Here is an 11,832-nt window from a genome sequence, read left to right on the forward strand (position 1 = left end):
CTGTAATAGGACTGAGTTCAGACTGAGAGCTCTCATTCTAAATTTTGTATTAGTGACTTGCAAGAGCATGGGCTGAGTACAGCCAGCAGATGGAGGGCTGTACCAGCTGCTTAAAATTGGAGTTGTCTGGCTATCCATGGCAGAGACATTACAAACTCTCTGAAAGCTGTTGCAGTTTTGATGCTTCGTATTTCCTACAAAGCAAGCATCTGTGTTTTAAAAGATGGACTGTATTATAATTATTTGAACTGTCTTTTCTCCACAATGATGTACAGCCCCATTTGTGTCTTTTAAACCATTGTGGATGGTGATGGCTCTAAGAAACCAGGCAATCGATGCAAAGTTGGGGCATGCATATGTACATACATAAATATATATCTGTGGGGGTAGGGGGAGGTTGTCTGCATTTGTTTTTAACATCATGGAAACTAAAAGGTCCATAATGGGAATATACCTGCCTGCCTTGATGCACTGCAATGGGATGAGGGCTTTTCTGTTTCCTTTCTTTGTAAATGCTGACCAGTGTAATTCACCACACTAGATGAAGTTTCCCTAATACAGCATATTGGGAGATGGCTAGTAACAGGACTAAGCTGACCTTGTGTCACACTCCCCTTCCTCTTTCTAAGTGCTGATACTCTACTTTTGCCATTAGTGTCACAGTGCTGTCCAACTCACCTGCGATCTCCTCCCAAGAGCCAGTGAAGAGAGTTAAACTGGCAGAAAAAATAGCTTGTCAAAATAAAAGTGAATAGGTTTCTACTGATTTAGTTAATTGATAAATTTAATATGAAATCACATAATTATCACTGAGAAAAGGGCAGACGTTTGTGATCTGCATAAAGAAAAGGAAAGTAGTTTTCTGTATGCATAAAAGGTGCCATCAGTATAGCTCAGAACTGATAATACTTTGAGGTTGCAGGAAAAAATGTAAGTACATAAATATACACTAGCAGTTGCAGTTGCCCTGTAATGAAGGGTAACTGTTGACCACAGACTTTGTTCTGGAACTTCTTGAGGACGTTGTTGTGCCCGTTCGACCAGGTGTAATACTTGTTGATATGGTAATCCCTCCTCTGAAAGTGTGCTTGGTGTGAAACCTCCTCTTACATCTTTATTTTGTTACCTGCTTACTACTTGGATGGCTAAAGCAGCTTCAGTACAAAAACTTAAGGAAACAGTGGCAGCCTAAGCAGTGACAGTAGAGAGGAAAGAGGCAGTTGTGCCAAGTGTTGTTGGTGTGCGAATCGACCAAGGTTGTCATTTCTTTTGCCAATTTCCACTTGGTTCTGAACCCTTGCACTTCAGGGAATAGGGGCAGCAGTGACAGAAGGAAGCTGTGTATGATCCCCCCAAAGTTTTCCCCTTCTCTCCTCCACAATGGGTCTGCTGGACCATCTCCCTCTTTCTTTTTAGCTGGACAGCCAACCCAGCATGACTTTTCCCTGGCTGCCTACCATCTGCCTGTTGACTCTCTTCCCCTTTTGTTCCTCTTTAAAAGCTCATTCCTGTGAGGCACTGAGAGTCCGCAGTAAAATGCTAAACATGCATCTTTGCTACTGATCTTTAGAACAAATGGTTGCTCAAAATCAGTTAAGAGAGTTAGTATCTTGATACAAGGTGTGACTTGTAAAAAGGACACACGAGCAATAGTAGCTCAGTTCGAGACACGTTTTAATGATGTCCTAATGAATATTTATCGTTATTTGTGAGACTCTATTTTCAGCTGTTGTGTATTATAGTAACAGCTGGCAAAATATTCGTTTTGGTTTGTAATGAAATTGTCTCTGTTTTAGCTATTTATTATGGTGGGCATGTTGCTCCTATACCATTGTGTTTGCCATTGTAACACAGCTGGATTACTGGCAGGCTAGCGAGTTTAAAGGCAAATCTGAGTAGTTCCTTTCTTGTCCAGATGAAGGTCTCCAAGTGGAAATGTTAACTCTTTGTACTGTGCGTTGATCTTGTAGCAGAGGTGAACAAAGTGTGGTCAGGTTTGGGTTTTTTTTAGCATAAGATGCATTGTCATTTCTTTTAGAGACTTCAGTCTGAGTTTCTCTCAATGGAGAGAAGAGCTTTAAATAAATCAATCCTACTTTTGGGAATACTACCTCCCTTTTCTTAAATATTTTTGCTGTTCTGAGGATGCTCAATTTAGACAAATGACGTTTTATATAAGAAGATACTTTACTGGAAACAGACAACCAGCTCTAACTTGATGCTCTATGATGGACTAAACCATAACGTTGTCTTTGCAGTTTTAATTGTGAAGCTTCAGATAAAAGCTGGTTTGGGTTCAGACTCAATCATATAAACTGGAATGCATTGACATTTGAGTGGAAAAAGAATCTGAATGATTGACTCCACCTTTGGCCAATCTCCCTTTCACTAAAACCTGAGAACAAATAGGGCTGATTTTGCTGTAGAAAAGTCTATTGCAGTTGGGTTTCGGCTCTTAAAACAGAACTTGGAATGATTTGGAGCTGGATCCCATTTGTTGTTCACAAATTCCAAGGACTTAGCAGGGAGAAAATATCTCTTATTTGGTCTGTATAACAGAGACTATGAAGTACCTTAGTTTGTCACTGCAGCGCATATTGCACTACATCTGGTTTCTTCTTGCATCCTCAATTTAGAAATTCAGCTGTTACCATAATGAAAGGAGAGAGCTATGCTGGCATTTTAATATTTAAAAAGCACATTCTAGAATACTTTAGTGAAAGCAGGAACATTCTTTCCAAATGATTGTCTGTGTTCCTGTAAGAAGATGTAGAAAGTGTTAATAATATAACACAGCATAGAAGACCAGATGTCCCATGGCAAAGTTTAAATAAAATTGGAAGAAATTAACACCCAGTTTGCTAATGCACAGCTATGGAAACTTTGTTCTACATATGGGGGTTCAAGCTTGGGTGCCTACATCCCCTCCCCTTCATTACTGAACAAAGAGGAAAATAGGAACACAACAAAAATAGAAACTGATAAATAAAGCTCAATCAATGTGTTCATTTTTATCCTGTAGCGAAGTTTCATTTGCTGATCTATTTTCTTTGCATAATTACTGATGAATTGAGCTCACCTTTAATCTCTGAAGCACATCTCTTAATTGCATTAATACAATATTTAAAGGCACGCAACATAATCCCAGTTCCAGGATGTTGTTACTTTGATCTTTCCCTGAGCTCTTATCTCACTGAATTTATATCTCTGCGAATAGTCTGCACTCAACAAAACTTGGAAAATGACAAAATTGGATTAATTCTACCTTTTTTAAAAATTGTGAGTAGTTTTACACATGATGGCTTTGCGAAATTTACAGGTTTTTGCCTTCCTCACAGTTCAGAAATATATGTATACATCTATTTAGTATCCAAATCTTTTCTTCTTTATTTGGTGTGAGCAATATCGCAGTGCAATACTTAAGAGGAGATGCCACACAACCCCCTTTTTTTATGCATAGAGCTTTGTTGGAGTTACTGTTTTTGGTTTTACGCTGTATGCTGTTATAAAGAGACAATAACCTCTCACAGGTGTGAGGACTGCCTTGGAAATGCAGCAACACTCTCTCACACAAACGTTATCCTGTCTTGTGGATGAACCGAATATTTATTGCTAACTTATTCTCAAATGAGCAATTCTTTTGCTGCCTGTGGACAAATGACAGTTGAATTACAATTATTGGCTGCTTAATCAAAGTGATCGTTGAATATCAGTCCTTTTTAAGGCTTGCAGAGTCAAGGAAGTACGATTAATTTTGCTCATCAGAATAAATGAATTTACCTATAACAGTCCAGGATATCAGAATTTTACAGTTTGAGCCACACATTAAGGATTGTTTAACTATGTGTTAGTCTGAGAAGCTGGCATTTCTACTACGTTTGGTAGGTGGGAAAACGCTGTGAGAACTGTGTTGTGATGACTGAACAGCAAAAACTCTATGAAGATGATTATTGCAGTACCTGAAAGGGGCTACAAGAAAGCTGGGGAGAGACTGTTCACAAAGACTTGGAGTGCTAGGACGAGGGGCTATGGGTCTAAACTGGAGAGGGGCAGATTTAGACTAGACATAAGGAGGAATTTCTTCACCATGAGGGTGATGAGGTGCTGGCCCAGGTTGCCCAGGGAAGCTGTGGCTGCCCCATCCCTGGAGGGGTTCAAGGCCAGGCTGGATGGGGCTTGAGCAGCCTGGTCTGGTGGGAGGTGTCCCTGCCCATGGCAGGGGGGCTGGAATTGGATGGTCGCTTTTAATCCAAACTATTCTATGATTCCATTCAGAATGAAATTTAAAGCTTTTTCTTCTTTAATTTTTTTAATTCATTTTAGAAAGATTTTGTTATTTTAAAAAGGTTTATTGGAGTCTTACCCTTCAGTCTCTCAAAATTTGATTCCTTTTGTGAGTCCCAAGCATTAGCTATTGTTCTTTCTCATCCAGAAAACAATAGATCAGTTTAATAAATCTGTTTAGTCCTCTGCCTCTGCTCCTTAGTTCTAATGAAACTTAATTAAAAGATGTAATGCTCCTTTTACAGCAATTGCATTAATTAGACTTTCTTCTGGATATAATAATTCTGAGCATTTCAATGCTTTCAGCTGGATAGTTCATTACATTCAAGCAGAGATTTTGGAGCAATGTTAGCATCATTCTGTACATTTCACCTTGTCACAAAGAAGTTTTAAATTTACCCGTTCAGCACTTTTGAACACCTGCCTGAAAAATAGAAATCTTAGAAAGTTCGGTGCGTTGAATTTTTGATTATCTACTCTGTTTGTCTTTCCATTCATGCGCCTGGTTATAAGAAAGGGATTGTACTCCCTCCTTTAATTCCATCCAAGTGTTGAGCAAGCGCTGTTAGACAGGGCTTGGGAAAGGTGGATTCAGGCTACCTAAATACCTAAAAGAGATGGGATGTTTGGATTGTGGTTTGTTTTTTTTGTTGTTGTTGTTGTTAGTTTTCTCTCTATTTCTGGCTCCAAGGTGACTGCAAGAACTTAACTGCAACTATTGTAATGTCGTGTTCAAACTACCAAACCCCACTGAGAAGCAGGTTTGTTGTGGAGCTGATGAAGGGGCATGATTCACTCCCAGGACAGACCTACTGACAAAGCATCCTCACACCTGCTTTGCAAATACCCCGTGGGTATTAATGGCAAGACTAGGCAGTTATGTTTTCACTCAGTAATTTAGCGAAGTGAACCTCAAGTCTAGAACTACTCCCTACCATATAATTTCTACTAATGTTTTAAATCTGCTTCATTATTTTATGCTGATTTTCTAGATTAATTTGTAAAAAGAGGATTTGAATGTGAGTGTGTATAGTTCAAGAACCTGGACAAGGAAAATCCGTTTTACTTCTAGAAGAACTCCTACTGAAATATTAGTCTGCTCAGTGTATCTTGCTCAAATGCCTTTTGGACTGAATACAGCTGCAATATTTTACCCTTTATGGAGCATTGAAAATACAGCAGACAGCTAAGTATGTATTGATCCACTGTCTAACCATTAGAGACAATCTTGATCTAAGTATAAAAAAGCTTAAAGTGTAATACAGTTGTCAGCTTATTTTTTTTTGGAGGAAAAAAAGCCCTGAAGCATTATGGAGTGGTATGTGTACAGGGACTACTGGGAAGAGATGTAGTTAGCACAACTTTTAAACTGTAACGATATGTGTACTTGATATTGTTCTATGGGGAACAATTGAAAAAAAAAGATAAAGTAGCCTGTAAGTCTTCACGGCTGCAAGATTTTTGGATGCTTACAGTGTCCTGGTTTCCTAGAATAACTTGAATGTCCTTAAAAATAATCTCTATAATTTGCTAATATAATAGAGGAATTTTGAAAAATGAGCATCAAACCCTTGGTTAAAACTCGATACCATTTCAATAAGCCTTTGATTTCAATGAAACTGCACCGGACTAATGGTTCAATTCCTCATGATCAAATGTGATGAATTTACAAAAGTATCGCTTAGTATTTGTCACTTATAAAAAAAAATGCACTCTGTAATGTTTGATGACAGACAGTTTATATTCCCAGTTATGGAAGCTCTCTTTGGCTTTAGGGCAGAATACTTCTGTTATGACAGAAATGTATTGACACAGGCAGCAAAGAGCGAGAGAACCTATTGATGGCCATGTACCTGTTTCAGCAAGATTTTCTGTAGTCTAATTAATCCATTTCATGTATTTTACTGGTTTGGCCTACGGGATCATATAGAATTTTAGTTTTAGTCTCTACACCTGAGAATTATGTGAAATATCACTTATTACTGGCTGCTGTGACAAGTGTCTGAGGTTTGATGCTAGACAAAAGATTTTTGAACCATCAAACAGCAACTTTGATGAAAATCAAGGGGAAGAAGCAGAGCCTGTCAAAACTTCTCATCAAGAGGCAGACTAGGACTAGGCCTTCAGGAGAGGAGGGAATATTTTTTATTTTTGAGATGATGTTCCAACAGGACTCCTAAGGGATGTCTTTAATTTTGATAAAAGAACCTTTCACAACTTGCTGTGGTGATAGAGTGGCTCCCACTGCCATCTGACTTTGAAATCTGTGCAATATGTCCTACATAATAATAGTTTTAAGAAGTACAGTGGCTTAAATGTCTGAGTAGTAAAAGGGAGAATTTTGATAGAGGAGAGAGAACATAAGTTCTCCTGGTACTGTTGAAGGCCAACCATTATCTGCTGGCTGCTAGCTCACTTCAATAAAGCAGAATAATACGTTACGTCTCAGGTAGAAACCCTCAGATTTCTGTCTCTCAGCAGTATGTGTTAAATAGGAAAACACCCTGATTTCTGAAGACTGTAGGTAGGGAAGACAGAGGGGCACATATTTATGAAGAAAGGTGAGAACAGCCTTGTAAGACTTTTTGATAGTAAAAAATATCATAGAATCACCACGTTGGAAGAGACCCACCGGATCATCGAGTCCAACCATTCCTATCAAACACTAAACCACGTCCCTCAGCACCTCGTCCACCCGTGCCTTAAACACCTCCAGGGAAGGTGACTCAACGCACTCCCTGGGCAGCCTCTGCCAGTGCCCAATGACCCTTTCTGTGAAGAATTTTTTCCTAATGTCCAGCCTAAACCTCCCCTGGCGGAGCTTGAGGCCATTCCCTCTCGTCCTGTCCCCTGTCACTTGGGAGAAGAGGCCAGCACCCTCCTCTCTACTAATAGTAAATATAGTAGTAATCAGTAGTAAATATATCAGTAAATATAATTTACTACTGATTGATTCTTCAGCTGTTCACTGTGATGGAACCAACTTCATTTGATTAAGATAGTATTTCTGTTCTGGGTTTTATTGTTGACAAGCATGGCAGAGCTCTTCAAAAAAATGAGAGTAGAAGCATACTGTTTATAAAGCATATTATTAAAGCTTTATTGATTTGACATTGGGATGGATTGTGAGGAGGGTCTGTGTGCCCTTGTGATCCAGAGAGCAATGCCTGATGTTGTTGTAACTCTTAGTAAGGGAGCAGGATAAAGTCTAGCCAGGCTTTTGTTTTCCTTATTTACTTACTTTTAAATTTAAATGCAGCCAAGAGGTCTTAGATGATCTCGTTCGTCTGCCTGTTTTGAGGCAAAAATTTTGTTGTATCTTTTGAGACCTTGTGTGGGTTTTTTTGTAACTATTTTTGTTGTAAGTGTCCTGACTAAGCATCCAGTGAAGTCTTCTGTGGTTTTGCCATTGACTATACTGGATAAATAGAGAGCACACCTTTTCAATACATACGCATACCTAATATTACCACCACCCCTTAATAATTAGTCTTTTGATATTCTTTAACAAAAACCTAACATTATAATTGTTATGAGCAACTCTGTTTCTTATCAGCTGTATATCTTGTGCATGAGCATTACTCTACACAAATAATTATTTTTGTGAGTAATTGTTCTAGGCGCAATGATTAGCCCACTTGGCAAAAACATATTGCTATTAAAATGCAGCTTGCTCTGAAATATGATTTAAGCCATTTTGCAATGATTACTTTGTTCTCGTTGTTTGTCTTTAGAAGGCATTTAATTCCAAAGAGGTATTGGAGGCTGGGGGTTTAAAATAGATCTGACAGAGCTTTTTCCCTAATTAATTTTAGAAAGTCTTGATGTAGCTTCTTTTGTACAGTTAATTTTGAATGCAAAATGGGCTCTACTTTCTCATATAGTTATATTATCTGATATTTTTAAAAAAGAGGCATTATTAAACTGAAGATTTTTTGGGAAGTGTGTTGTCTGAGCATGACTCTTGCTGGCTTTACTTCATCTACGTGTTGCTCTGCCATCTTCTGGGGGATAACAGATGAGTTCGAGTGTCCATCCAGTTTGTTCTCAATAGAATAAATTCTTTTTGTTTAGTAAGTTCAACAGTTTAGATCTAGTTATCCATTTTTAGTCTTTGCTGCTGTTTGGGCTTTACAAGGGCAGTTTCTCTCCCTGGTACGTGACTCCCTAAGAGCTGGAAGGAAGACGCAAATGTTCTGTTTAGTAAAACCAAATAGATAGTTCTGTGGCACCAGGAATAGGGATGTCTGATCTATTTCTTGAGCTCCCTCTTGTTTAATGGACTGTGAGCATGAAATTTGGATCTATGTAAGGCTCATCACATGTCCATTAGACATCTTTTGATATCTATTAAATAGTGTTTGGTTTTAGTTTTTTTTTCAGTTTCAGCGTTTCTCTCTTCTTTCTTGATGCATGTTTTTGAAAATTTGTAGGATTAAAAATATTCCTAAAATATTCTTTCCTTCATCTTATTTTTTTTTTATTGCAAATTTTTTTGGGGGGAGACCGCACAAATAAAATGGATGTGTAGCTATATAATCCTTATTTCTGGGGTAAATGGGATTAGCAATGTGTATGTGTCATTCTTTGATTTCCACACTTATAGATGCATGTAGTACATAAAACGATGCATGTTTTTCCACTTCTGTATCCTACTGGGATACACACAAAAGATGTGATGCATCAAAATTCTTTTAACAACTGCACAGAAGCATCATTTGTCAGGGGAAGGCAATTATTTCTCTTCATTAAACTTCTAAGTGCTTATTTCAAAGTAATCAGGGGACCGTATGCTTTATGGTCTTGCATAGCTAATGCATGTCCATTTATGCATTTTCTAGAATACCAGGCTTAAAATTATGCTGAAGGCTTGAAACATATCTGTGGTCATATGGTGATTTCAGAAGTGGTTGTTAAGAGGTGTCAATTAAATTCTTAGTTTTGCTAGACACGTGTTTTAAATTTCAAACAGAGATAATACTGATGTCTAACTGCTACAGAAACCTGTAAAAATATGTCACTGAACATTACCCTGAAATTAAGTCTCTGAGAGCTGAAAAGGTTTAAATATTCTTTTTTTTGTTTTTGTTTTATCCACTGGAAATGCATTTGAAGCCAGTATCTGATATGACAGCCTATTTCTCAAAGGGGCTTCACAATCTGAACCTATTTTACATGCCAGTCTCTCAAATCTACTTTCTACTTTTAACTAAAACTAAAGAAAATTAACTAGGCTTAAATAGAGAATCTTAGGGTTTATTTGGCTTTATTTATTCTCTCAGCAGGTTATTTAAATGTAATTTAGTAGAGGCGGGGGAAAAAAGCTTGGCGATTATAATCAATTCTATTGGAAATAAACTTTATTCCTAAGGGCAGTGAAACTCCTAATAATAATTTGTTAGTGTAATAATACAACACAATGAAACTGAAATAGGAAGTAGTTATACAATAGTAAAATATATGTTACAATAAAATGATCACTGCAAAAAAAAATGCTTGGACTTGGTGCACAAAAGTAGATTGTGGCATAAAGTACAACCTTAACATTTCAAAGTTAAAATGCTATGAGAAGTAATAATAGCAATTGTCAGCAGATGAGGTAAAGTGTAAAATATCTCATCTGACAGTCTGAAGGAAAACTGTTATGTTAGGATTTGTGTTGTACATAGGTTCTGCTGTTTGTTGCTAACCAACTAGAGGAACATGATGTCTTTGCTCTTAATTTAAATATTCATTTAGAATTAATTTTTCATTGCTCTCAAAGACTATCATAACACTTAAACTTCTAAATCCTCCTGACCTGACATGACATTTCATTAGACTTGCTCAGAATACTGAAATGAACTCTTGTGAACCACACTTTGAAAGTTCTAAAAAGGCTTGCTGAATAAATGTCTCACTTCAGTTTATTTTTTAACTTTTCAAACCGTGGACTAATATATAAATACTCATTGGACTTGCAAAAGCTCCACTGCAGTAATAATCATTAAGAGTTTTTACTCTGGTCCAAGTCCAGTCTGTGGTATTTCATTTGAAAGACTATGGTGTCACAGAAACACCACGCTAATTAATCAGCCTCTTCAAAAGCCAAATACTGAAGCAGAATTTTGGATTGGTTTAATCTCCTATTGCTCTATTCATGTTCATTCCCTAGGCTTTGTTCTACAGAGAACTCCTTGAAATCTCAGAGGAGAATCAGGAATTCAGAAATTTAACAAAAGCAAAAAAACTCTCCAGCAAAACAACCCCCACACGAGCCCCCCAGGAACAAACAAAAAAAGTGGAAACAGAGTAATGCTAGCCGACTTCAAACAAAAACTTCAATAAATAGGTTGATATATAAGTAGGTCCAATATTATGCTTTAAGCTTCTCACAGATTGGTGTTGTGTAGCTTGACAACTTTAAAGAACACAGCAAACTCGGGCTTTTGATTGTTTATAATGTTTGGAGGCTGTTCCTGCGCATCAGTACTGCACAAAGAATGATAGCCTTCTCTTTCCAAGAATACGGATGGTTGTGCGTAGGTATCTTGGTTTGTTTATTTTATTTTATTGCAATTACCTGAACTTGGATTCTGTTGTTACTGGTAGTAGCTAAATTGTGGCGCCTTGGCCTCAGACTCCTGCTCTTCCACAGGGCTTTTGAGGAATGAGCAGTTTCCAAAGGGCACAGAGAGAACCCAGAAGAGAATTCTCAGAGGAGTAGATCTTGTTTGTGTAGTCTACATAAGCTTCCTTGTCCTGTGAATCACAAGCCTCACTCTTCCATGCTAGTATTTTGCATTAGCATGCTGTATGAAAAATTTTTAACCCTGCAAGATATAGTTCTCCAAAACAATTAAATCCTTTGTTGGGCCATGATACAGTTCCCGTGGCACTTCTCAGAAATGATTGATGACAAATGACTCAAACCTAACAGGATTTCAACAGGCTTTTGTATTTGCTTTGTGACGTTCTCCTATTATGGCAAAGAGCTTTAGTGTGTAGCTGGAACTGAAAATGAGAAGTTTTTGTTCCTTAATATAGTTTTAAGTAGCTGTTAAAAAACCCAAGCAACCTTGAAAAAAAACCACTTGATGTTCTTGGTTCAAAGCAGGATACTTGCCAGCACGGAGGGAACGCCACATGATACAGAGTCAATAATTTTCTGGTAACCTGGTAAATGACAGTAGGCAAGAAATAATAAACCACAGCTGGTGCATTTTGGCAAGCTGTATATGCCCCTCTGAAGTGTTTCCTTTGCACCTTGATTATGTGGCATCACAAGGTTGATGGCTCCTCTTCCCTAGCTGGAGTGTCACACCAAGACATTAACGTCCTCAATTCAGACAAGTGTTATTCCTGATGGTGTCGTTATCTTCATTACTCATGGGTTCCCCTGTTTACCTTCTCATTTTTCTTTGTTCTGCAACTTCCTACTGTCCCCGAGTTTCACTGTACCTTCTAACCCAAGTGTTGTCATTCGTTATGTGTTTCCTGCTCTACTAACCTTTGGTTAAATTGTTAGCTCATATGATTTACATAGTATTAGAGAAATATTTACTATAT

The sequence above is a fragment of the Phaenicophaeus curvirostris genome, chromosome 12 (genome assembly GCF_032191515.1).
Source record: "Phaenicophaeus curvirostris isolate KB17595 chromosome 12, BPBGC_Pcur_1.0, whole genome shotgun sequence".
NCBI lineage: Eukaryota > Metazoa > Chordata > Aves > Cuculiformes > Cuculidae > Phaenicophaeus > Phaenicophaeus curvirostris.